This window comes from Podarcis tiliguerta (assembly GCF_965153285.1).
Source record: "Podarcis tiliguerta genome assembly, chromosome: 7".
In the NCBI taxonomy this organism is placed as follows: domain Eukaryota; kingdom Metazoa; phylum Chordata; class Lepidosauria; order Squamata; family Lacertidae; genus Podarcis; species Podarcis tiliguerta.
In genome coordinates, this window is record NC_139540.1 from 24,025,097 (window position 1) to 24,051,072 (window position 25,976).

Consider the following 25,976-nt stretch of genomic DNA (forward strand, 5'->3'; position numbering starts at 1 on the left):
CTCTGCATAACCTTGCCAACAAAGCTCTGTATAGTAAAAGCTATGGTTTTCCCAGTAGTGATGTATGGAATTGAGAGCTGGACTGTAAAGAAGGCTGATCCCCGAAGAATTGATGCTTTTGAATTATGGTCCTGGAGGAGACTTGAGAGTCCCATGGACTGCAAGAAGATCAAACGCATCCATTCTGAAGGAAATCAGCCCTGAGTGCTCACTGGAAGGACAGATCCTGAAGCTGAGGCTCTAATACTTTGGCCACCTCATGAGAAGAGAAGACTCCCTGGAAAAGACCCTGATGTTGGGAAAGATGTAGGGCACAAGGAGAAGGGGACGACAGAGGACGAGATGGTTGGACAGTGTTCTCGAAGCTACAAACATGAGTCTGACCAAACTGCGGGAGGCAGTGGAAGACAGGAGTGCCTGGCGTGCTCTGGTCCATGGGGTCACGAAGAGTCGGATACGACTAAACAACAACAACAACAACAAACATGTATTGGAGCATAGGGAGGTGCCTTATATTTTAGACCACCGGTTCATCCAGCACACAATTGCCTACATCAACTGGCAGTGTCTCTCCTGGGTTCTGGCAGGAGTCTTTCTCAGCAGTACCTGGAGATGATGGGGATAGAACCTGGGACCTTCTGCATGCAAAGGAGATTGTTGACCACTGAACTACGGTCCTTCATAGTACTACACTGCCAAACATCTGATGGGTCTTACCCATATGGAAGCCATGCTCGTTCTTTTTCAGCAAGACTTGTTCTTCTACATGCTTAATAATTTTATCTTTAATAACACTTTCTAGCAGTTTTACTGGAACATATGTTAAACCAATTACACTGTAATTTATCAGATCCCCCCTACATCCCTTTTCAAAATTTGGTTACATTGGCCACTTTCTGGCCTTCGTGAATGAAGGCTGATCTTGGAGACAAGTTACATATTTTTGTCCGAATATCAGAAATTTTATATTTGAGTTCTTTAAGAACTATCAGATGGATGACATCTGGACCCAGTGATTTGTTGATTTTTAATTTGTCAATAAGGCCTAGAACGCCATACCTTGTCATTTGCCTCATTTCCTCATAGTCACTTCCTAAGAAAGTTAGGTTAGGCACAGGGATTTGCTCTTCAACTTTGTCAGTAAAGACAGAGGCAAATAATTCATTCAGTTTCTATACAATCTCATTTTTGTCCTTTAGCTCACCTTTGACTCCCTTGTTGGCCAAAGGTCAGCCTCATGCAGGTTCCCCTTTCTAATGATTATAAGTATTTTTTCATTGTTGGTCTTAATGTTTTTTAGGTAAGTGTTCCTCAGATTCTTTCTTGCTTTCCACATCCGTTCTTGTCTGCTTGCATTTTATTTGCCAGAGTTTATATTCCTTTTCTTCTCCTCATTTGGACAAAACTTTCATTTTCTGAAGATAGCTTACTTGCCTCTAATAGTTTGTTAAACGTGACTCCGCTTGTTAACCTTGCTGACATCCTCTTAGTCATGGTAGTACTTTTCCTGATTTGTGGTACAGCACAGGTGAACTAATACCAGTGTACTGGAAGAAGCAAAGATCACCAGTGTTGAAGCGATGACTCTTCAACATCAATTTCATTGGACTGATCATGTCGTGCGGATGCGTCTTCCAAAGCAACTACTCTATTCTGAACTTAAAAATGGAAAGCATAATGCTGGTGGTCAACAAAAGAGGTTTAAAGACTGTCTCATGGCATTTTTTTTAAAAAATGTAGTGTAAACACCAACAATTGGGAAACACTTGCCTGTGAGTGTTCCAATTGGAGAACAGCCTTTACCAAAGGTGTCACAGGCTTTGAAGATGCTCGAACTCAGGACGCAAGGGAGTAACATGCTAAGAGGAAGGCACACTTGGCAAACCCTCACCACGATCAGCTCCCACCTGGAAACCAATGTTCCCACTGTGGAAGGACGTGTGGATCCAGAATTAGCCTCCACAGTCACTTATGCACTCATTGTTAAACCGTGTTTATGGAAGACAATCTTGCCCGGCTATGAGTGATCGCCAAAGAAGAAGAAGACACTCTTTGTTTTAGCTGAGCTTTTATTGTGGTTTCGAATAACCTTGAAGCATTCTGGAGAGATTTGACCCTCTTGACTTTCTCTTTCAACTTCCTTGACAACAATCTCCTCATTTTTGAGAAGCTTTGTCTTCTGAATATGTTGAACTTTGTTGGTAAATGCCCACTTGCATATATATTAAAATTGGTAGCACTGTGGTCACTTTTCCAAGTCAGTTCAACAGCACATCCTGGGTGCCACTTAAAATTAAGGGTCTTCTCCCCTCTGGTTGGTTTCACAACCAACTATTCTGCAGCATGGAATTTAGAGTACCTAGAAATTTAACTTTTTTGCCATAACTCAAGTTTGCATTTATCCCAACCGTGTGAAGGGAATTGTCACAAAGTACTGCCACATTTCCTTCGTGGGGAATCCTTGATTTCATGCCCCATTTTGGTAGCAGATGACATACTTTGTATGTAAATGTTTCCAGGTCCAATCCTCAACACCTTCAGGTAAAGACTCAGTTAGAAGGGGGAGAAGCCTCTTCTGAAGACCCTGGGGAATCTCTACCAGTCAGAGTAGACAGTACAGAGTATGTACTGAACTAAGTAGTATGTACTGAACACAGAGTAGTACTGAACTAAGCAGACTAATAGCCTTTCCTGGTAAAAGGCAGTTTCCTATATTTCTGCATCTGGACCACTCATTAACTTAATTTACAGGCCTGTGGCAAGGCTAAAATGCTGCCAGGTATTGGTTGGAAAAAGGTTGTATACAAATTGGACAGTGGAACAGCATTAATCTCCACTGAAATAGGCCAGGGCAAAATACCACTGCCAGTTTGAATCTCAGTACTTGGTGAAATTGGCACTTAGGGGCTTCCGGGTTGGCACGGCTGGATAATAGCGGATTTCCTCCGTCTTGGAGGAAACCGCTCTCTGAAAAGAAGGGTCTGACCGCCACGGCAAGGCGGAGACCCGCAAAAAAACACGGTCGGAGGAAGACCGTGGGCTTGGGATTCGGCACGTGCCTTTTGTGCCTCCCCTACTCATGGGGAGACCCGGTTTCGGGTCTCCGGAGCGACGTGGGGTGAGTGGCGCGGCACATCGAATCGATCGCTGTGAAGCCGCATAGCTGTTACCAGAAAGTGCCGACTTTTCCTGTGGACATTTGGACTTAAATAAACTTCGTAAGTAACCAGAATTGGACTACAAATTTTTTTGAATTTGGCACTTGAACGTGAAGGTTTGAACAGGAAGCCCACCTTCTGTTTTGTAGAAAGATCAAAGCAAAGCCGCTGTAAGCTGGGGCTTTTGAAAAGCACTTGGCAAAGTATTAATTTTCATCATTTAAGTTTTCTGAACCCCCCCTCGGAAGCAGGGGAAGAGGGGGAGATTTCTTTGGTGGATGATTGAGACCTGCAGGACAGTAAAAAAACGACCTAATTTACTACCGTCTCAAGCCTGGGATCGGGCTGTCAAAAAGTTTTATAACTTAAAAATAACAATAACGGAGGAATGGAGTATATCTTTATGGAAGGACGATCAGAGATATATTTTTCTAGGTACTGATTTTGTGGTATTTGGAAGGAAAGGAGCTGATCTGTAACTTTGTAACTGAAATTCGAATGGAAAATAACCAAAGGAAACTGTCGCAGATAGAGGGCGTTTGGAAACTGTGACTGTTACATTTGCTCTTGGATGGAAATTTTTATGGAGGTTACAGACAAGTGACCTTGAAGAGCAGCAGATAACATTGGAAAAACAAGGAAAGTCTGGGAACATGGCTGATAGAATAACAGCTCTGCTGGAACAAGTTATAAACAAAGTGGGCCTTCTTGAACAGGGCATCTCTGATCTGAAAAAAAATGTATTTAGCTTGGTACAGAAAGTGAGCAATTCAACAGGTGCGGTTCGGGAAGTGGAACCAACTTTGCAAGGACGAGCATCGGAGAAGAGGACGGAACAATCTAAACTGGTTCTGTCTCTGCAAGAGGAATTTCATGTGGAAGCCCCAGTATTAGGGCCTCAAATTGATAGACATAAACTTAAGTTTGAGGTTATGGAGGTTGAAGAATTGACTTGGAGAGGCAGTGCCCCACTTGGACTGAGTAAAGCAGGATGGATGATCAATATGCTGGAGGGTGGCACTGCGGGAAAGTTTGGAAAGATGGATTTCTTCAACCCCAAAGAGACTGTGGAGTACGCTTTGGAATACTTTTTGGTTTATAAATTGAAATATGAAGTTTGGGCAAGCATGCTGAAGAGGATTAAAGAAGACGTCGGGAAAGAAGTTCTTTGGGACTCAATTTCAGGCTGGAAAAGAAACTTGCAGGCAGTCCAGGGAGATGATTTAAGAGCCTCGGACATAAGGGAACCGGGTTGAGGGAATTAATTTGCTGACAGGAAAGACTGATAAAATTTGTAAAAAGGACTGGCAGAATCCGAAACCAGGGGGAAGAGATGGTGGGAAAAATTGGGAAACTTTAAAAATAGTATTTAGCATAATATGGTATGATTAAGAACTTTTGGGAGATGGTGGAATGATTCTATCTGGCTTTAGTGGAAATAAGATAAAGATTTAAGATATTAGGATATAAGGGTATATGATATAAGGATCTAAGGTTTTTTCTTTTCTTTTTTTTCATTTAGTGAATTGGAGTTTGGATAATTTCTTTTTAGATGCTTACTTACATTGTGATGCTGATGAGAGAATAAGGCTTAAATGGATTAAGGTAAATAAGTGAGTAAGCAGTGAAAGATGGAAAGAATTTGCTGATCTGATTTAATAACTGGAATACAAAAAGGGAGGCGGGAGGAGGCCGAGGAAATAAGTTATTGAAAGATGGAATTTGAAAAATGGAATTTTTTTCTTTTTGAATGTTTTTGTCTTTTGTTCTCTTTTTGTGTTGGTGGGGTGGAGGGAGGGTGTTTGTTTTTTATGTATCTTGGGGTTTTTGCTTTCCCCCCCTTTTTTTCCTCTTTTTACTTTGTTGTATTTGATCTTTTTGTTTTTGCAACTTTGTTTTTGTATTTGTGGAAAATCTAATAAATATTATTTCAAAAAAAAAAAAAAAGAAATTGGCACTTAGGAACAGAAAAATATAAACATGTTTATCATTAGATTATCTGACATCATAGAATCATAGAATCATAGAGTTGGAAGAGACCACAAGGGCCATCGAGTCCAACCCCCTGCCAAGCAGGAAACACCATCAGAGCACTCCTGACATATGGTTGTCAAGCCTCTGCTTAAAGACCTCCAAAGAAGGAGACTCCACCACACTCCTTGGCAGCAAATTCCACTGTCGAACAGCTCTTACTGTCAGGAAGTTCTTCCTAATGTTTAGGTGGAATCTTCTTTCTTGTAGTTTGGATCCATTGCTCCGTGTCCGCTTCTCTGGAGCAGCAGAAACATCCTTTGACCCCCTGGGACCCTAGAGTGTCTCGCAAGAAATGGACTGTTAGTTAAAATACTAACATCAAATCAAAACAAGACAAACATCACAAAAACAACCAGGGAGCTTTAATAGTTAAAATTATTAAAATAGAACCACATATGGCACAGTGATTCCAGTAGAATAGCAATGCAAGGAATAATGGGAACGGCAAGATGAGCCATCTATCAAAATCATACAGCAGCATGCCCCAGCCTAGTGCACTCCACATGTTGAACTCCAGCTCCCATCATCCTTGACCAATAGCCATGCTGATTGGGGATGATGGGAGTTGTAGTCTCTCCCCCCAACCCCCCCTCAAACCCAGAGGGGCATTACATTGGGGAAGGCTGCCTTACAGAATGGCCTTCTGGATCAGTGAGAAATTATTTAGCTGAGTATTCTGCTTGCGGACCACCAGATGTCTCTGGAAAGCTCAATAAGCAGGGAACAGTCCCCACCCAGTCTGTACTCTATCCTATGCAGGTGGGGAGTGCAGGTGGAGAGTGTATTCCATGCAGGTGGGGAGGGCATCTAGGGTGTAAAACTGGGACACAAGGTAGCCTACTGGGAGATGCATGGGAGAGTGTTTCAAAATGCTACATCCTCTGACACCTGCTGTAGCTAAACACATATTCTGCTTGCTGGCAACTAATACAATTTGCATCAAGATGTTGGATGCCAAGTCCTGCTTCGCCAGTGAAGATTTCATGCCAGCTGTGGTGACCAGCATTCGTGGCATCTTTTGCCCCAGTGGAGCAGTCATAAGGCTCTCAAAAATATGAGAAATGAACGCATAATAAATTCACAGTTCTCAATTACTTGTCTTTTTCTTCTTTTTTTAAACTAAAGATTTGAATACGTTGCTTCCTCCAGTTTTCCCTTGTGGCAGAAAGGGACTAATGCTATGAAAGAGACTTTTCTTTTTAAAGAAGAGATGATTAAGAAGACGATGAAGCAATCAGCTGGTGCTCCAACCACTTTGGCCATGAAAAATGGTAAATGATTTTTGTTTAGTAGTTTTCAAATACTATTGAAAGTCTGGTTGCTTGTTGTTTCATCACTGACATAAAAATAAAACATAGCTGATTAAATTGCATCCATGTGGGTCTAATATTGTCATTATTTTTATTTTTCATATTTGATATTGGATCAGGACCTGTATAAAAATTCCCTATGGTATTGCTTTATAAATGATTTAAATCTACCCGGGTGATAAAAAAGGTGGATGATTATTTTTTTAAAAAAAGTGTCAGGGAAGACAGTGGAGGTGTCATTCATTTTAATTCATTCAGTCCAAACCTGCCAGGCATCCTCATTTGTTCTGCCAAGCCATTTTGGCTAAGCCATGCTTACCTGCCAATCACCCGATGCATAGGCACGTAGAAAGAAATACAAAATATTATGTTTTCTCATTTTGCATTTTTCTGTTGTGAACTGCCCTGGGATCTTTGAATGAAGGACTGAATAATAATAATAATAATAATAATAATAATAATAATAATAATAATGGTGATGATGATGATGCAGGGCAGAAAGGGACTTCAGAAGCACTGCATACTTAGCTCCTATTAGTGGGACTTCAAAGTGCAGTGCAGGGTTGTTTGCAACTCCCTTTGAAAATAGCCTTGTGCTGCGCTTTAAAGTCCTGATAATCAGCTGACCTTTGGGGCTTCAAAGCACCACACCAGTCTCTTTGCAAGCCCCAGGGTGGCAATTTGGAGTCCCTATGATCAGCTGATTGTTGGGACTTCAAAGCACCATGTCACTTGACATCATTGTGACACCCAGGGATTAAAAGGAGGGTGAACCCCACCCAACTGCCTAATCTGGCCGAAGTACAGGGGAGCAGGGGAGATAAGGCTCTGGCTGGATCCAGTTCCCTACTCCTTGTATAGACAATACTGAATGAGATGCACCAGTGGTCTGACTCTGTATAAAATAGCTTCCTGTGTTCCTTTGACTGGCTCCATCAGTGATCTGACTCAGTTATAAGACAGCTTTACTGGTTCAGAACCAGTTTCTTTAGCCGAAAGGTTGTTGGGTTAAACTCTGGGGGAAAGCATAGATTTTTTTAATTATTATTTTTTGCTTATTGCACAGTTGTTCTGATGGTGTGGTGTGGTCCTTCTGAAAGCTAAACAGCTCCTCTGTGCTTTCTAGGTACTGACTCCCCAACCATCAAGCCTGATGTGCAGCCAGTTTTTGCAACTTAAAGGATTATGTGAGAAAGGCTGTAAAATATCAAGCATGTTCTCCATCAGCCAGGAAGTCTGCTAGAGCATACTCCTGAGAAGGAAACTGTGAAGCTATTGTCAGAGGCCTCAGCTGACCCCAGTCTTGGAATCTTTTCAACCACCTGTTAGTACCTTGGCAAAGAGAATGGACTATGAGGAGCAATGACTGAAGGGGCTGCTCAGGAGGTCTGTGCTAACAAAAGCCTTCATAAGAAAGAGAGAGAGATGAATTACGAATCTTGAAGAGTGATCCATGGAAACAGGTCATCTGATTAGGGTTCAGGTAACAAATTCCTAGGCTACGGTAGGTTGCAGCATGAATGAGTGGTTTTTATTACGAGCCACAGCACAGAAGAAGTGGACTGCAAATGGAATCCCAATTAAAGGTTGCTGCGGAATTGAGTATATGAGTTTTCTGTCCATCTGTATTTAGTTCAACCCAGTTGCTAACAAGGGTGGGGTTGATCTATACCGTAGTGTAAAATATAATTTCAGCAGATCTTGCAAGGATGATAAAATCTCCATTTGCCATATCAGATTAGATTAGTTCACATTTAAAGGTGAACCTGCCAAATTTGCACTTTGTGGATAATTGGCAAACCAAAACACAACCATTTTTTCAAATTCTCTGAATTTTGCAATGCAGCTCTTCAGCCTAGTAGTGTGCACAAAAATGCACATATTTGTGGCAATAACTTGCAAATATGCAATATATTAGGGGAAATTGCTTTGCAGAAATGTGCGAATTAGGAGAAATTAACACTAAAAAGCTGATGTATTTTCATGAGAACTTTCTTAAAAATTGCAAATTGATGTGGAAATGTGGAGAACTGAACCAAGAACCGGAAAAAAAGAGAAATGATTCATCCATCGCTAGTTCTGATAGCCTAATCATTTATGAGCTGGTGCAGAAACCCTTAAGGCTCAGACAGAAGAATTATGTGTAACCAGCATACAGAACCCCTGTAAAATGGCCCAGTGGAGCCCAGCCTCTGGCTCTTCTATTTTACCACACATCTCCTGCCTGGCCTCTTGCTTCCCTCCTTGTCCCTGCCCATTTCTCCTCTCTTTCATTGCTTCTCTTCATTCATTGGGTCTGCATACTCAAGCCAAACACTATCTGAAAATTCTGAGAAATTTCATCTGGGTCTTAGTTTCCTCTCCTCGGTTCCAGTTCCCCCATATCCTGTCTCTCACCACTCCCAACAAAAGTAACCTAGTAGTCTCTACAATCCACCACAACCCACTTGGCAGTCATCACTGAATCACACACATGAATAATCTACCAGCCTCTCCTGTTATGAATGACGAACTGTGCATCTTGTCTCAGTCTGCACAGGCTTGAATCTGCATGTGGCACTCTAGGCTTAGGAAATGGCTGTGCCTCTCTCCAAAGCAAGTTTCGGAAGGGTGATTCCTGCTGCTACAAAATCCACGGCCATCAGGATCATCTCACCGTTTCCCTCCAAATGTTTTCAGCCTCCCAGCCAGTTTTCCCACCCCTGCCTGATCCGTATTTGTGTTACTTGAGGTCAGTTATTATAAACCACCATTCGCTTCTCAGGAATGCAGTAAATTCAGCGGCTGTATAAATGGAGTTTCTATCGACGCTCACAGCTCTCAGGCTTGCGACCGCCAGTAATCCCCCCCCCCCATTCCAGTCCTCTGCCCCCTTCTCCCTTTCTCCTTCCAACATTAATGGTTTCCAGCTGTGTGTTCTTTGGATATGTCCCTGCATCGGCTTTTTCCATAATGTGGAGCCAGCCCACTTCCAAATCCCAGATGTGCTATTTATTTACTCTGCAGCATCTGGGTCTCGCTACGGTCCTGTCACTGCAACGTGGCAAACTTGTGAAAAATCAGACTGGCAGCCAGTTAACAAGCTGCATTACCCTGTGAGAACATTTCAAAGGAGAAAGTTAAAAGCCAGGAAAGGGTGTGTGTGTGTGTGTGTGTGTGGAAAGGAGGGAGGGAATGATGGAAATCAGGAAGAAACAGACAATGTTTTTTTCTGTACCATGTTTTACAAGGTTACAGATGACTAGTAGTGACATTAACGTTGGAAGCCGGGGATTTTGCTCTTTTTGAAGAGAGGGTGCTGGAAACCCAATGAAGTCTATAGGAAGAAGGATGCATCTAACCACTGCCAAGGCAAGCATCTCATTACTAACTATTCCCTGGTCCAGACTCATAAATGGCACCTTCATGCAATCTATTGCAATGTAGGCAAGTGAAAACTGGAAAGTGAGTGAGAGCTCCCAAAATCCTCTGGCTGCACACACGCCATAGATTTTAACAGTGCTCCCCCCAAAAAAAAATAGTTTAGGGGTACTCTCATTTTCCTATTCATATTGAAATACTGCCCCTCAATGAGATCAAACTTAGATTCACAAAATGTTTAGGGGGTATGCGTACCCCTGCGTACCCCCAGAAAAAAAGCACTGGATTTAAAACACATGACTCCCCCCCAAAAAATCCGGAAAGTGTAGTTTGTTGAGGGCGCTGGGAATTGCAGCTTTGCAAGTGGTAAAATAGGGACGCGGGTGGCGCTGCGGGTAAAAGCCTCAGCGCCTAGGACTTGCCGATCGAAAGGTCGGCAGTTTGAATCCCCGCAGCGGGGTGCGCTCCCGTCGTTCGGTCCCAGCGCCTGCCAACCTAGCAGTTCGAAAGCACTCTCGGGTGCAAGTAGATAAATAGGGACCGCTTACCAGCGGGAAGGTAAACGGCGTTCCGTGTGCTGCGCTGGCTCGCCAGATGCAGCTTGTCACGCTGGCCACGTGACCCGGAAGTGTCTTCGGACAGTGCTGGCCCCCGGCCTCTAGAGTGAGATGAGCGCACAACCCTAGAGCCTGTCAAGGCTGGCCCATACGGGCAGGGGTACCTTTACCTTTACCTTTAAGTGGTAAAATACACCCCCCAGCATTCTTTGTGGGAAGTACTTCAAATATATGGTGTGTGTGTCTGCAGTTAAAGCACCTTGGCAGCAGATAAGCCAGCTATGCTTGCACTCAGGCTTCTCTTGCTAGCTCAGGATAGTTCAGTCTAAGTGATACTTAATAGCCACATAACAGCTGAATTTGGGTGTTCCTTCTACTTTCATTAAAGCAAATAGGTGAGAGGGAGCAGGGGCAGGCTAGTAAGTCACATCCCTTCCTGCAGCACATCTCTATCCTTTACAGCCCTCAATGAGTTTGAGGACAAAGGTGTGAAGTAGGGAGTCTTCTCTATTCTTGGAGACCCCTTGTCCAATTTAGAGCCTTGATTTTGTCCTCCAGGCAACATGGCAGAAGGTGTAGGGATTGGCAGTACACCTCTACTCTGCCTCATATATTTCTTTTGATGCAAGTAGACTGAATGCCTGGCTAGGGGTAGTAAGGTAATGACAGTGGTAGGACTTGATCCATGCTAACTATAGGAAGGCTAGGTGTTTTTATTTTTGTCCAGGATTGTCTACTCTGACATGTAGTGACTTTCCAAGATCTCAGGATGTTTCTTTCACATTACCAACTTCCTAATCCTTTTAAGTGGCGATGCCCAGGACTGGACCTGGGATCTCCTGCATGCTAAACTTGGGCTCTACAGCTGAACTATGCCTATAAGAGTTTAAGTATTTCTCACTTCTTTTTTGGTGCATGTGCACAATATTCCCTGGGAGTGTCAAAGAATGATGGCAACAAACACCTGCTTGGAAAAGCATCTTGGGTATAGCAGGCAGTCAAGTTTGGCCATTACTCCCTCTAAGATGGAGAAGAGAAAGCAAAAAAAGGACCTGCAATGGCAAAACCAAACATGAAATAGCAATAACCGATAGTTTTATATTTTCACAAAAGTTCTCCAAAAGCACATTATAATGTTGTGAATATACAACAAACAAGAGCAAAAGCTGAATGGTGAATGCAGTTATGCTAATCAGGGTCTACAGTCCACATCTGAAGATGTTCTAAAATCCATCCATGCTGACATTCCTTAGTATTCTGAATCAATCTCTCTTGAATAAATATGACTGGTCCATCAATCCATTTCAGGTTATTCTTATTCTTGCAGTTCACTCCTTTCTCCTGTTTTGTTTTGGGTATTATGACACACAGTATGGCATACGAGCATTTCCTACCATGTAATGTGGGAAACAGACTAGACCTTCTGGTTCTGAATATAATGAACTGTGACTCTTCCGTGTTGACTTTGTGAAACTCTGTTTTGGTGTTTCCTTGCTGTATCCTGGGGCAGGCAAGGCAAGGAGGGATATTTGAAAAGAGACACTCGGGGCACATGCCACTAATAAATATTCTAGTTTTATTATAGGATGCTAAGAATTAAACACTGATAGAAACTTCCTCAGAAAAAGTCAGGGCAACAACAGTACCAATGTTTGAAATTTTGGCTCAGACATTTTGAACCAAGATGATAATGATGATTTTTACAATGGCACCAGGGCTTACGATTACATTTTATTTGACCCTTGAGGCACATGTTTAAACAGATGTCACAGCTGTTAAAAAAATGGAATTGAAGTTTCAGATGTGGAAGGCCAAAAGTCAAAACTTTATTAAGGTCGTCACCCCAGAAACAAGATATTCTGTAAATCTGAAATACCTTATATAATCTGACTTCAGTTTAGAAGTTGTTTTTCCAAATTTAAAACACAGCTAGTTTCAGTAGTTGCAGGTTCCACAATGCTCAAGCCAAGTGTCCATCCTTCATGCCCCAGATAAGTCAGGTTGTGTACAATAATGTTCATTCAGTGCTGGATGCAGGTGCTGTACAAAAGTTGTAGTCCAAGTTACAACTCCACCCACCCCTAGGCAGTGGCTAAAGTAAGGAGTGATGAAATAAACTCAAGCAGGGAATGATCTGGATTGAAAATGGCCACAACTTTATTGATTCCAGATGTAGGTGGATTTTGGCTCAGGTATTGAGAAGATATCAACCTCATGGTGTCATTATCCCACAAATATATCTCTATCATCTATCTATCATCTATCTATCATCTATCTATCTATCATCTATCTATCTATCTATCTATCTATCTATCTATCTATCTATCTATCTATATCTATCTATCATCTATCTATCATCTATCTATCTAATCTATCTATCTATCATCTATCTATTTCTATCTCTGTATGTCTGTAGGAATACTAATTGATGGGAGAGGAATAGAGAACACCACTGTGTACTGGTTGGATTACATGCCCACCTGTGTGTGCAGACAACGCAGACAGTAGCTGCCAGTTTAGATGGCTTTATTGCAGGAAGGTGTGTAGAATGGCTATGCACAAAAGTGCATTGTGAAAAAAATGATCCCTGTGCATTTCAAAGGCTATGTGTGTACATAGCTTAGATTTTAGTAGGGTGGCTAAAAGGAGGCAATTCTGGCCCTAACTGCTCCCCTATGAAAAATTTCACCATGTGCCACTGGTACTGTTACCCTGAGCTGCGGCCCGAATAATAGCTTTGCATATGTTGTAGAAATGGTGAGGGTTGGGGAGTGAGAAACACCAATTTTTTTGTGCAGCCTCTTCCCTCTCCTTCCCACTGAGGCAGCATGCAAAGTGATTCTGTTGTGGCTGCTTTTCTGCAATCAGATTTCATCTGTCTGTGCCTTATAGATGGATATATTTACTAACTTTTAGTTCTTTGGTTCCTTGTTGAATAACTATGTTTGCGCTGAAGCACTGCCCTGACTGCAGAAGGAGCAGTTTGGGGATTCTGTCAGTCAAGGTATCCCTTGTAGCACTGCAGTAAAACCTGAGGTTTAACTTTCAGGACCTGCCAAACTGAATATGTTCTGGGAGCTGTGCCCTATCAATTGCAATATCACCAGAGATCCTGGAGTTTGCAAATGTCAGATTGTGCAGTTTCAAAGCATGGAACAGGCATACATATTGGGCTGGACAGCATATGCCAGCTTCTATATATATATATATATATAGAGAGAGAGAGAGAGAGAGAGAGTTTTGAAGTGCTGGGAATCAGATCTATAGAGAAAATGTAAAAACAAAAACAAACAAACAAACAAACAGGTTTGCTGTATAAAAATGTCTTTCTTGGTAGAAATTCAGGAACTGAAAGGCAGTCAACTCCAAGAAATGTTCACTTCTCCACACCCAGTGCACTTCTCCAATCAAAATGATCCAATGCAAAAATTATTATATTAGAAGAAAATTGCTTGCAAAAAGCGTAATGGGTTATATCAGGGGAAGTGCACATTAGAAGGCAGATGAATTTTCATGGGGACTTTTCAAAATAAAATTTGAATGCTGGTGAAGAAATGTGGAGAGTTGACTTTAAGACTGGGAGAAGACAATTAATCACCACATAATTATCTCTGTTGGTAGAGTGTCAGCAGTAGATGACTAGTCAGCCATCTTTCCTCCCAGAAGTTCCCAATCATCAGCACTTTCAGTAACCAGAAGATTGGTAACCAGGATTGGTGTGACATCATCAAGCACCCACCAACATCCTTGTTGCTGCATTCTGGACCAAATGATTTTTCTGAAGTTAGCCTCTTATAGAGTACCACTCTTGTATGGAGAGTGGGATGAGGGATAGGGGAGCAAATGACTGCTCAAGGGGCCAAAGAGAGAGAGAAATTCAATAATTTATTGGGCTGCATAATGCAAAAATAAAGTAAAATGCAAGCTATGTTTATAGGGCTGCTTTTATACTGGGCCTGGCTATACTTGAAAAACAGACACTATGATTCTGATGGATTGTTGTCACATAATGGAAGACTGGGAGAAGAAACCACATATTCAAATAGACTTGTGAATGTCGAACAATTCTATGTGGCTGATTGGGAATTCTTTTAATGTTTTATCTCATTCCACACATGATATAGGTCTTCTCATCAACCATCTTGCTTTCAACTCAAAAAGGAAACAAAGCAGAGAGTCCAAGGGATGCTTGATCAATGCTTATATCATATCCATAAATACAGGAAAAGTCTTATTCCCAAATGCACTCCTTTAAAACCTTTCCCACTGGGCAACAGCCTCCCTATCTATTTCTAACATTATATTAAAGTCTGCATGAGTGTGGCTAATTGCTGCCTGGACTTTTTGAGATAAGCAAAGTTCTTGGGCCCATACCAGCTAATATGCAGGCGGCTGGAGGAATATTCAGCAGAGGAATGTGTGTGTGTGTGGGGGGGGGGGGGCTTAACCCTTTCCCTCACTTGATATTTGTTTCCTACCCTCTAGCTGCTTTTCTTTTACCAGAAGACAAGTCCCATAATCTGTCCCAGCCCCTCATGGCTGGGAAAGTAGCTTGGGGGTGCTGCTGTGTGAAAATGGTGTGAAGTGCAATAATTAAGAAGATCTTCCATCCCACTTTTTTGTTTTGTTTTAGTCACTAGGTGGCACTGGATTTATATTTCGGTATTATTCTTCATTTATTAAATTTGTATACCATCCTTTATCCACAGATCTGAGGGCAGTTAGCAACCTAAAAATACTATGTAAAACACAAAATAGATGATAAAAACAGGAACCAAAAACAAAACAAAACCCCAAACCAATAAGTCCTTCCCCCACACCCTCTGTGTCTACTTTGGTCCATTGTTGGAGACAAACAGCCTGCTGGTTGATGTGTCCTCGAAGCCTCTCCATGATAGTGCTGGGATTTGTGTAAAGAGAATCACTATTAAACTAGGCTAAGTCTGTGATGCAAATAATACGTCCTTAGGGTAAGATGATAGTTCTTTCTTTCCCTTACATTATGAAAACTGAAGAGACCCTTCCTAAAACTGTGCATTATCAGATAGCTTTCGCCTGGCATCTTGAGCTAAAGCTTCAGTTCTTTCTGACTTGGGACATTTCTTCCCTGGTTCACAATAGTCTGGTGGTTCTTTAGAGAGTGGAATTGTTATATGTTTTTTCTTAGGAGTGACCATTATTTCTTGTTTTTCAGCTCAGGTGTCATGTCAAATATTTTCAGGGATGTGTTCTGCCTTTGGGGGATAGCGAGATTGTTCCAGTAAGCAGCAGCTAGCACCAAGTTTCATCAAGTGGCCAGGAGATGTTTCCCTTTCTGTTGGGAATAAGTTTTATTTGGTTTTACTATCCACCGGTTAATGGACATAGCATGAAGTTGGTTAAATTTAATGGAGAAATGTCTACAAGAAATAAATGTGTCTTTTCTGTCACTCTTTTTTTAAAAATTTATTCCAGAGGGCTTTGCAGATCTGACCTGTAGTGATTTTGCCTTTATTTGGTCCTTGCTCAGTCTGAAACAAACGGCTCTTTTCAAGCCATCCCCACCTTTTCTTCTCTTAAATGTATTGTCTGAGAGGTTTTTTTGCCTCCAGGGCCTGACATCATGGAAAGAAAAACAGACAAAGCAACTTAACCAAAATCCCTCTTCCTCTTCCCTAGGACTTGGCTTTCATTTCTTTCTCATCCTAAACTGGTGTTTTGTTTTAAGTTTGCTTCTTTCTACAATAAAATGTTTGAAAAAGCCAGGGTGGGGGAATGCGACATTTTCGGTGGCTTATGTAATTACTAGAAAAACAAATTGAAAGCTTTTGTCTGCACGTTTTAACTGCAGTTTAATAATTCTGGGCCTAAGGATTGACAATTATAGGTAAAGTAGAAAACACTTTTTGAAATTGTTAGAGAAGGTTTATTCAAATCATCATCTGCTCTTCCATTTAAAATGTGGCATGCCTTTTCAGATTACCTTGGGTGAGAAGGTGCCTCGCCTTTTCAGCCCTCTTAAAAATGCCTGTATGTTTCCTGTTATCTGGAATGAGTATATCTGGCAAAGCAAGTGAAGCTTTAAAAACAAGATCTTTTTTAAAAAAGTTTATTGAGGACAGTAGGTGTAACATTTTAGTTTTGACACTGCGAGGGATTTTGAACTGTGTGTAATCAGCAGAGGAATTGTGAAAGCTTTTACGGAGTGTGATGTTTTGCAGTTGTTTTGTAAGAAAAATCCCACTGTGAGGAAGTCAAAGGAAGAGCTTGTTTTCTGAAAGCTTAATGGCTGATAAACGCTTATTAATTTTAAATTTGCGCTCATCGTAGGGCTTGAGGACATTAAAAATCTCGCATTCCTCCCACATAGTCTCAGTTATCAGCAGACACTAATTCCTGACTTGGAGACTGCAGTGTGGCTGGCATGGGCTGCGCAATCCGCAGGAATGGTTTCCCTCATGCCCAGTTCCCATGCTCTTGGATTCAGCAATATGGTGCTGATTGAATCGGGTTTGTGGGAAGCCATGTTTAGATAAGCCAGAGGTTGGGAACATCAGAGCCAAGGGGCTGAATGCAGCTCACCAGGCCTCTATTTTGGCCTCAGGACTATGCCCCAGGCCACCCCCTGTCTCCACCACCCTGCCCCCCTCAAGCACTTCTGCCTGGTTGGGAATGTGTTTGCCATGAACTGGCAGGACGATGGGGAGGAGTAAGAGGAGGGAAAGTATCCTGGCAAAGGATGTAGCTGGGACTGGGACACACAGGGGCAAGCGGGGTATGGGGAAGGAAGTACACACAAGGGGAATCAGAGCAGCAGGACCCAGAGTCAGAGGGGCCACTGTCTCCTTGAACACAGTGGGCTCTGAGCTGTAGGGAGCAGCGGGAGCTGTGCTCTAGGAGGCTGAGGCAGGCAAAGATCCACAGTCCAACTCCCTAGTTGGCCAGGTGGGGCTTGCTAGCTCTGGAAGGAGGTGTGTGATTCCTCAGCTGGAGTGGGCTCAGAACAAGTGAGGGCCACATGCCTCATCAAGCCCAGGTGCTGCAATCAGCAAGCAAAGTGCAAAAGGGAAGCAGAGGTGCTGTGTCTGCTCAACTGCCCATGTTGGTGGACCATGAGTTGGATGCTCCTGGACCTCCACAGGACTGTGCTTTGGGTTTGACTCTGGACTATATCCTGACCGCTGGACTTTGGACTTGGCCTCGTTTGCTGACCTTTGGACTTTGCTTGTCGGCTCGACCCTCAGACTTTGGACTTGGCGTACTGACTTGCTGCCAGGTAGGCCAGGGGTTCAGGACAGCATCCTTGAACTGTGCTAATGCTTCTCACTTGCCAGGGTGGAGACATGTGGGTGGGTGGGTAGGTGTAGGTCAAAACCACTGCCCTTTGTGTAGCTTGAATATAACCAACAGTTAAGCATTATGTCCATTGCTTTGTCCACTTTTGCCGCTGGCTCTGTTGGCACTCAAGTGATTGCCGCTCAGAATGGATAGCTGTGTTAGTGGGCGAGGAGAAGGTGGACCCGCTCAGGGAGGGGTGCACTGAATGCATTTTGCCTGTGGACCCCTCAGAAAATGGAGCTGCTCAACTCTGATGATCTGGCACAGCATGTCAGTTTGAAAAGTTCAAAAGCCACGTGCCTTAAGGTATGAAAAAGGTGGCAGCAATGCCTACTTCTAAGAAAGGGGCTACAATCCATCAGAGTATTTTAGAATTTTTCCTATGCATAATTTCTCTGGAAGGACAACGTTTTCTCACGTAATGCGCTTGTCTTTTCTAAAAATAAAATGGGAGGTTTCTCTGACTATCACATACAAGCTGCCACAAACTGTGTTTGTTATATATAAAGAAAACTATAAAACTTGCAACTATGCTTAAAAATTATGGTGTCTATGCAACTTGGAATGGGAAAAACCACAAGCAGCAGCTTCTTTTTTCCCTTTTTGGTTTGCTGGGAGATTTTTGTTGACAATGTGGAGATGTAATTTCATAGCTGCCGATGGAATAGGATCTTCTGATTGGTTTACCTTCACTTCTAAGGCCAAATACAGCTTACTAAGCAAGTGTCATGTACCAACCCCAAATTACTCCATTAGGAGTCATAATTTTTCCTGCAAGGTAAAAGAAAAATCAGCAGTCTTGATTTCTGCACACTTGCATAATTCGAATATGTTATAGAGCTTTTTTGCAGTGAACCCTTAGTATGGTAGCCAGTTTAAAGAGAGAAATGCCTAGTCTTTGCTTTCTGAAATTTTCTGGCCTTACAATTTTGGTGCAGTCCTATACTTACTGTAAATCCAATTGAGGGGCTTCAGGATGTGATGTAGGTGCCAGTCTGGCAGCAAAGATGGCGGTATGCTGGTGAAGGAATGTTTTTTCCACCAGACATCTTCCATCATGCTAGTTGAAAACTGCCCATGTACATAGGAAGTTATCTCATACTGAGTCACAACAATGGTTTGTGTGGCTCTTTATCATCTACACTGAGTAGCAGTGGCTCTCCAGGATTCCTGAAATTCCTAGTCCTACTTGGAGATGCCTGGGACTGAGCCTTGGACTTTCTGAGCACAAAGCAGAATGCTAAAGCCCTTCCTATGTAGCTACTCCACACTTCCTCAACAAACAGCCTCATTGAACTCGGTGCTATTTACTTCTACATCAACTTGTGTAAAGTCTGTCTCTTAAACATTTGCGCTTCTACCTGTTGCAACCAAATGGGAGTTTAACGTTTTGATTTTCCTTCAAAGAAATGGAATATTCAACTTACTTGAGAAAAACATCTTGGTTCTGAAGTTCTTCATGAAAGGCTTCGAGCTTTGCATTTCCCTGCAGATGGCCCGAGATGTGGGTACAGACGTCAGTCGTCTCTATTCTGCTGCCTTGACTCTAGCACACCATGTTCTTTCATTCAAGTTCCCTTCTGATTGACAAGCCCTAGGATGACTAACGTAATTCAGGCCACCTATTTCCCATCAACAGTCCATTAAGTGCCGTACACAGTGTGCCTGGTATTGATGTCGTACAAGATGAAAAGTGGCTGGAGTGATGGAGAATTACAGGTTGTGATGAGCCTTACAAATCATTACCTGAACAAACTACTGGGAGACTGCAAAGAGGAGGAAGTAGGATGCATCACTGTACACCCTACTAAAGAAAGGATGTGTCTATTTCCCCCCACTCTGTCTTAATGCGGGAAAGATTATTTGTTCAGTAGGTGATTGAATACTTTCAGACATTGCCAAACTGGCCCAGAAGGAACCAGTGGCAGCAGTTCCACTTGGACTGTTTTGAACGTACAGAAGCAATTGACAGAGGCATATCTTTAGTTGTCCTAGCTGTCTTTTCTGGGATCAAAGGCACAGGATGTGAAGTAAAATAAAGGAGTAACTTACTTTCCAGGGGAAATCTGACTTGAAATTGCCTGCCACTGGGCCATTTGTGATATCTCAGTGACCTGTTTAACAATATTAAGTCCCCATTTGGAAGCACTTGTAGAAAATGACACTCTTGCATGGTATTTACAGCATAACATATTCCAGAATATATGCTAATGTAGGGATATGTTTGCCACACAATATTGACATATTGAAAGGGAAAGGAAGTTGAAAGGCTTTGCCCAACATCTTGTGGTTAAACTATGTGGACATAATACTTGGGAAAGATTCATAGCACACATCCACAAATGGCTGCCCAAGTTCTCCCCGAACCATGCTGCCAGCTTTGTTTTTCACTGTTTCTATGCTCCTATGTTCTTTTCTGTTTTTTTCTGCTGCCAGTAAAAGCAGCAGCAGCAGCAGCAGCTGTGTCCTCCACAATGCCCTGGACCTACCATCATTCCAGGGCATGGTGTGTGTGTGTGGAAATGATGGACACTACAAAAACAGTGGAGATTCTGCGAGGTTGCCTTCTTTTCTGGGGCAAGAAGAAGAAAAACCGCAGATTCCTCCTATCTCAAAAAGTGTATTCAGAAAGATTTGAGCACAGCTCTTGACAAACACAAAAAAGGCTTAAAAACAGCAACAACCTTGCAACATATATATTACACTCCACAATGATGTTTCAATATATGAGCACCATTTTCAGATTTTGCCACATAAGAACCCTGCATGATCAGACCAAAGGCCTATTTAGTCCAACATTTTTCCAGATGCCTGTGGGAAGCCTCCTTTTTGTTATTTTTGAGAGGAACATTTGCCAAACCTGTGTACTAAAGGCATGAACCTCTTTCATAAAAGCTGGGGCGGCGGGGATGTACATGTGATATAAACAATGAAATAACTAAAATGAATGCTCTTAACTAGGGGCTTAGCGATTCAGTAGCCAAGAGTTGGCTTTCAGACTTTGCAGTGAAACCACTAAAATCTCTTTGCCCTCTTTACCTAAAACTGAAATGTTGTCCCCTAGTACATGACTGGTTTTGTTTCTACTTAGACTTCCCTAGACAATCATAGTAGTAAGCTTGCTCATTTCTTCAGGGATCTACAATAGTTTCAAATTTCTGATGTTTTGATTCTTTACCACTGGTGAGCTCTCTAATTCGTATCCCCATTGTATCGGCTGAAGGTAACCAGTCTGCCTGGAAGTGAAGCCTGGGATTTAAATAGGGTGGTCCCCTGTCCTATTTTACAGAGGGCAATCTTCTGTTTGAAGGGCTGCCAGCCCTCTATTTGAGAGCATCCTCTGCTTTTACAGGGTTGACTGGTCCAAGCCCAGTTTAAAGGCAAAGAACCCCAAGAAGAGAGAGTGCAGCAAGAGCCTTGAAGTTGTCTCAGAATCACAGAATCACAGAATCATAGAGTTGGAAGAGACCACAAGGGCCATCGAGTCCAACCCCCTGCCAAGCAGGAAACACCATGCCTCGAAAACACCTGTCTCGAAAACACCTGGCCAGCAAGATTGACACAGGTCACTTGGTCACAGTCATCCACACTGTGGAAAGATGTGTGGCATTTTCATTTCACAGTCATGATTTCTATATTGGCACATCTCCATATTCATATTTGCAATTTTAATGCAAATCTGTGTCCTCTTCTTCTGTTTTGGCAATGCCCAGGTGGCCACCTGGATGCCAAGGGCCTGGCTTAGACCTGCACTCATTTTGCCCAGAAATCCATAAAAACCGAACTATGGCAAAAAAAACCCCCTTCTCTCTATCTCTCCATCTCGGGAGTTTCGCAAGCCTCTGCTGCATAAACAAGATGCCAACACTTAAGCAAACTCAAGGGAGGGGGGAGCCAAAAGGACTGCAAGGGCTTCAATTCAGTCTCTCCTCCCCCCTCCACTGTCCTATGTAAATACCAGAAAGGAAGTGAGCCAGACCTGGATGCTTTCTGATGTGGATGAGATGCTTTGACATCGGTGCAGATGGAAATGTCTATGTGGTCCGAGTGGGCGAGACGAGCTCCGCTCTTGATCATGGGAAAACAACGGATCAGTATGCTATCAAACTCTGCCTAGGGTCAGTCCGGCTTAGATCAAGCAGGAAGTGATGTGCTGACATTCTGGGCAGCTCTGAAACTCCGAGTTCTTTTGAGCACAGTTTGTACCCGGAGGAATGAGGCTGAATGTGTTTGCTATTTTTCTCACTTGGCTTCGAGGCTGCTCACAAACTGACTGCTTTGAAAGGTAGCTGGGGAAGGGCAGATGCTGTCATTGCCTTGAAGAGGTTGCGCCGCTTTTTCATTGGATTAGCGTTGAAGCCCCAACAGTAAGCTGTCTTTGGGGTGCATCATTGTAATTAGATGTTGAAAGACACACAAATGCGCAGGCAAGTGCGAAGAAAGCGGAGGAATGCCTGCACCGATCGACGGGCAGCCACTGTCTTGTACGGCTGCCTAGACTCAGTGAAGGAAAGGAAAACACCACAGTGTTAGTTGCTCGTCAGCATGACCCCATTTAAGATCAATTGCAATGGGATCTAAGCCAAAAGATTAATAGGAATCTGACAGATCTTGTTTGAAAGTATATTTATTCTGTCAGATTTCACGAGTGGTAGCTATTTCTCCATTCAAGCTGAATGATAGTATTCAGCCTGCATACTTACTCATCCTGACAGCTAGAAAGATAAACATGTCAGCATGTGATTGGCCAAATACTTTCCCATGGAATCGAGGCAGACGCTGCCCAGCAGTGCTTGCACTGAAAAAAGAGGACCGTGGCTCTGGAAGCAATACAGGACCCCCCAATGTTGCGAAACAAGCTTTCAACAACAGTGGCCCAAAGTTTGGAATTAGCGTCACAATATGTCTCTGCCCACCATGAACTTCTGTTCGCATTCTAACTTATTTGCAGAAATGTTTGCTCTTGGAGTGTGTAAGAGCAAGCATAAGGGTAAGACTCGCCTGCCCTGAGTGGAGTTCATAAAACAAAGAACTGTGCATGTAAAACAGGCACCCCCAAACTCAGCCTTCCAGATGTTTTTGGGACTACAATTCCCATCATCCCTGACCACTGGTCCTGTTAGCTAGGGATGATGGGAGTTGTAGTCCCAAAACATCTGGAGGACAGTGTTTGGGGATGCCTGATGTAAAACATTGAATGGGAATAGCTGGTACCGCCATTAGGGAATAAATCATTGTTTTAATTTAGGGATGGGGAATCTGTGGTTCTTCAGACATTATTGGACTGTGAACACTTCAAGCTTTGACATTGCTGGCTGGTGCTGATGCAAGCTGAAATCCAGAAATATCTGGAGGATCACATGTTCCCATCCCTAAATTAAAATAACAATCTGTTGTCTGATGGTTAGGGCTAGCGATCCTTTTCTTTCAGTGCTGTGCATGCACAGTTGCCTCTTCCATGGAAGTGAATGGGAAAATTCAGTCATACAAGAGTTCTGTGTGTGCTCTGGAGCACATGTGGGGCTCGAGATTACAGTGACCGTATCTGTTTCAAGGAGGCAATCTGGTTGTTGTTTTTTCCTGGAAGCAAGCTACTTTATGATTCAATCCATTGTTTTAAAATTGAAAGGTGTGAAAGCTCACCATGGGGAGATAAGTATGTTGATTCCTACTTTCCTGCAGTCTTGACAAAGACCGATTCCTAAAAACACATTTGAGAAAACAATCACGGAGGGTGATGGTTCATTTTAAAGGTGTAGCATGAGCTTCATCTCTAACTGCAAATACGTACAATTTCCTGTTGCCAGGTTCTGATGGGATTCCGCTTAGTGACAGGATACAATTAAAACCATTTATCAAATCTAAGGCTGGGAGCTGACATGTGCGAAGGCAGGTAACTGATGGATTTGGAAGACTGAATTGCTAGTTATCGGAAAAATCGTTACATAGCGCTTCAAACTTTTCAGCGTTAATTTAGAACTCTGCAAAAAGAGACCTCACTGACATGAATTTTGCTCAGTTAAAAATGATATTAAGGGGACATGTTTGTGATAAGAATAGGATATAAGAGGAAACCTTCAAATAAGTGTGTGTAAGACTCTGAAAAAGCAGAAACATCACCTTGTTGACAAAGGTCTGTATAGTTAAAGTTATGGTTTTCCCAGTAGTGATGTATGGAAGTGAGAGCTGGACCATATAGAAGGCTGCTCGCCAAAGAATTGATGCTTTTGAATTATGGTGCTGGAGGAGACTCTTGAGAGTCCCATGGACTGCAAGAAGATCAAACCTATCCATTCTTAAGGAAATCAGCCCTGAGTGCTCACTGGAAGGACACATCCTGAAGCTGAGGCTCCAATACTTTGGCCACCTCATGACAAGAGAAGACTCCCTGGAAAAGACCCTGATGTTGGGAAAGAACAAGGAGAAGGGGACGACATAGGACGAGATGGTTGGATAGTGTTCTTGAAGCTACCAGCATGAGTTTGACCCAACTGCGGGAGGCAGTGGAAGACAGAAGTGCCTGGCGTGCTCTGGTCTATGGGGTCACAAAGAGTCGGACATGACTAAACAACAATGACAACAACAACAAGACTCTGAAATCAAAAGAAAGAAAAACTAGGAATGGTTGAATCCAGGCTTTCCCAGATAATCTGTTTATAATGCCATGTGAAGTTTTTTTACTCATTTGTTGGGAGCGGGGTAGGCTTTTGACAAATTCTCCCATGATATTCTTGTGGAGAAGCTGCTAAAATGTGGACTGGATAAAGTAACTGTTACATGGATTTATAGCTGGTTGACTGACGGAACTCAATGAGTGCTCACTAGCAGTTCCTTATCATCCTAGAAAAAAGTGGCAAGTTTTGCAGGGTTCTATCCTGGGCCCATTGTTGTTCAACATGTTTATAAACAACTTGGATGAAGGTATTGAGGAGATGCTCATCAAATGGAAGATGACGCCGAACTTGGACGGGGTAGGCAATGCGGCTGAAGACAGACGCTCAAAATGGCCATAACAGATCCGAGAACTGGGCCAAAACTAACAAAATGAATTTCAACAGGGACAAATGTAAGGTTCTACAGTTAGGCAGAAATGTAAGATGGGGGACACCTGCTTTACCAGTAAGATATGTGAGAAGGACCCCATGAATTCATTTTAAATAGATCCTGTATACACACACAATGCTCTTCATGTGTGGCGTGAATGAATGTCCCTGCTTTTCATAGTTGTACATTTCCCATGCCTTTGTGTGTTATATATGCAGGATTCCCCCCTCCCTTATTATAAAGAGTGTATCAATTCCTTGCAAAAAGGCTATACCTTGTTGTGACAGAGTCGTGGTGTCCTTGGTAAGTACTTGAGTATTTCATTGTACATAAAATGGTTTAGGCCGCAGTCCTATGTGCATTCAGCCAGAGGAAGACATTACCTAGGACTGTACTGTCAATTGTTTAGACAGGAGGCAGTGTGTGTGTGTGTGTATGTGTGTGTGTGTGTGTGTGTGTGAGAGAGAGAGAGAGAGAGAGAGAGAGAGAGAGAGAGAGAGACAGACATTTGAATACTGTGATGGTTTTCCTTTTTGGTTTCAATGGGAGTAAAAAACTATGTCACCTCAAGGCTACATAGGTATGGGACCTAACCCAGGACTCTGCTGGGAAGTGTGTGGATGTGGGTATGTGGGTGTGGTTTTGAATCCCTGAAATGCCCTAATTCAGATGCTATAGCCCAGGGGTCAGCAAACTTTTTCAGCAGGGGGCCGGTCCACTGTCCCTCAGACCTTGTGGGGGGCTGGACTATATTTTTTTTGGGGGGGGGGTGAATTCCTATGCCCCACAAATAACCCAGAGGTGCATTTTAAATAAAAGGACACATTCTACTCATGTAAAAACACGCTGATTCCCGGACCATCCGCGGGCCGGATTTAGATGGCGATTGGGCCAGATCTGGGCCCTGGGCCTGAGGTTGCCTACCCATGCTATAGCCAGTGGGAAGTCCCCCCACAGCTCTACACCCATAGAGCTTTCTGTAGGCATACTAGGAGATCACCGGAGTGATTCCTCCTCAGTTCTTCTGCAACAGACCTTAGGATTGCCCTGTTGTTCTTTTACTTTTGATTTGGTTCAAAGAAACCAAACAGAACTAAAGACTACTTATAAAAGAAACACGCCCAAAGATTTGAACAATTGCTTATTTTCTTTGAATGTGATCTTTTATTTTTATGAAAATGTCAAGAGCAGATCAT

The 25,976-nt window shown here is 42.8% G+C and overlaps 1 long non-coding RNA gene across 1 annotated transcript in view; it reads right to left on the reverse strand.

Annotated features, from left to right (window-relative positions):
• Positions 1 to 22,225, reverse strand: part of LOC310682546 — a 29,696-nt gene extending 7,471 nt beyond the window's left edge. Inside the window, exon 1 of the long non-coding RNA XR_014513977.1 lies at positions 21,716 to 22,225. This is a non-coding gene — a long non-coding RNA (uncharacterized lncRNA). The remainder of the gene's footprint in view (positions 1 to 21,715) is intronic.
• Positions 22,226 to 25,976: the final 3,751 nt, after the last annotated feature.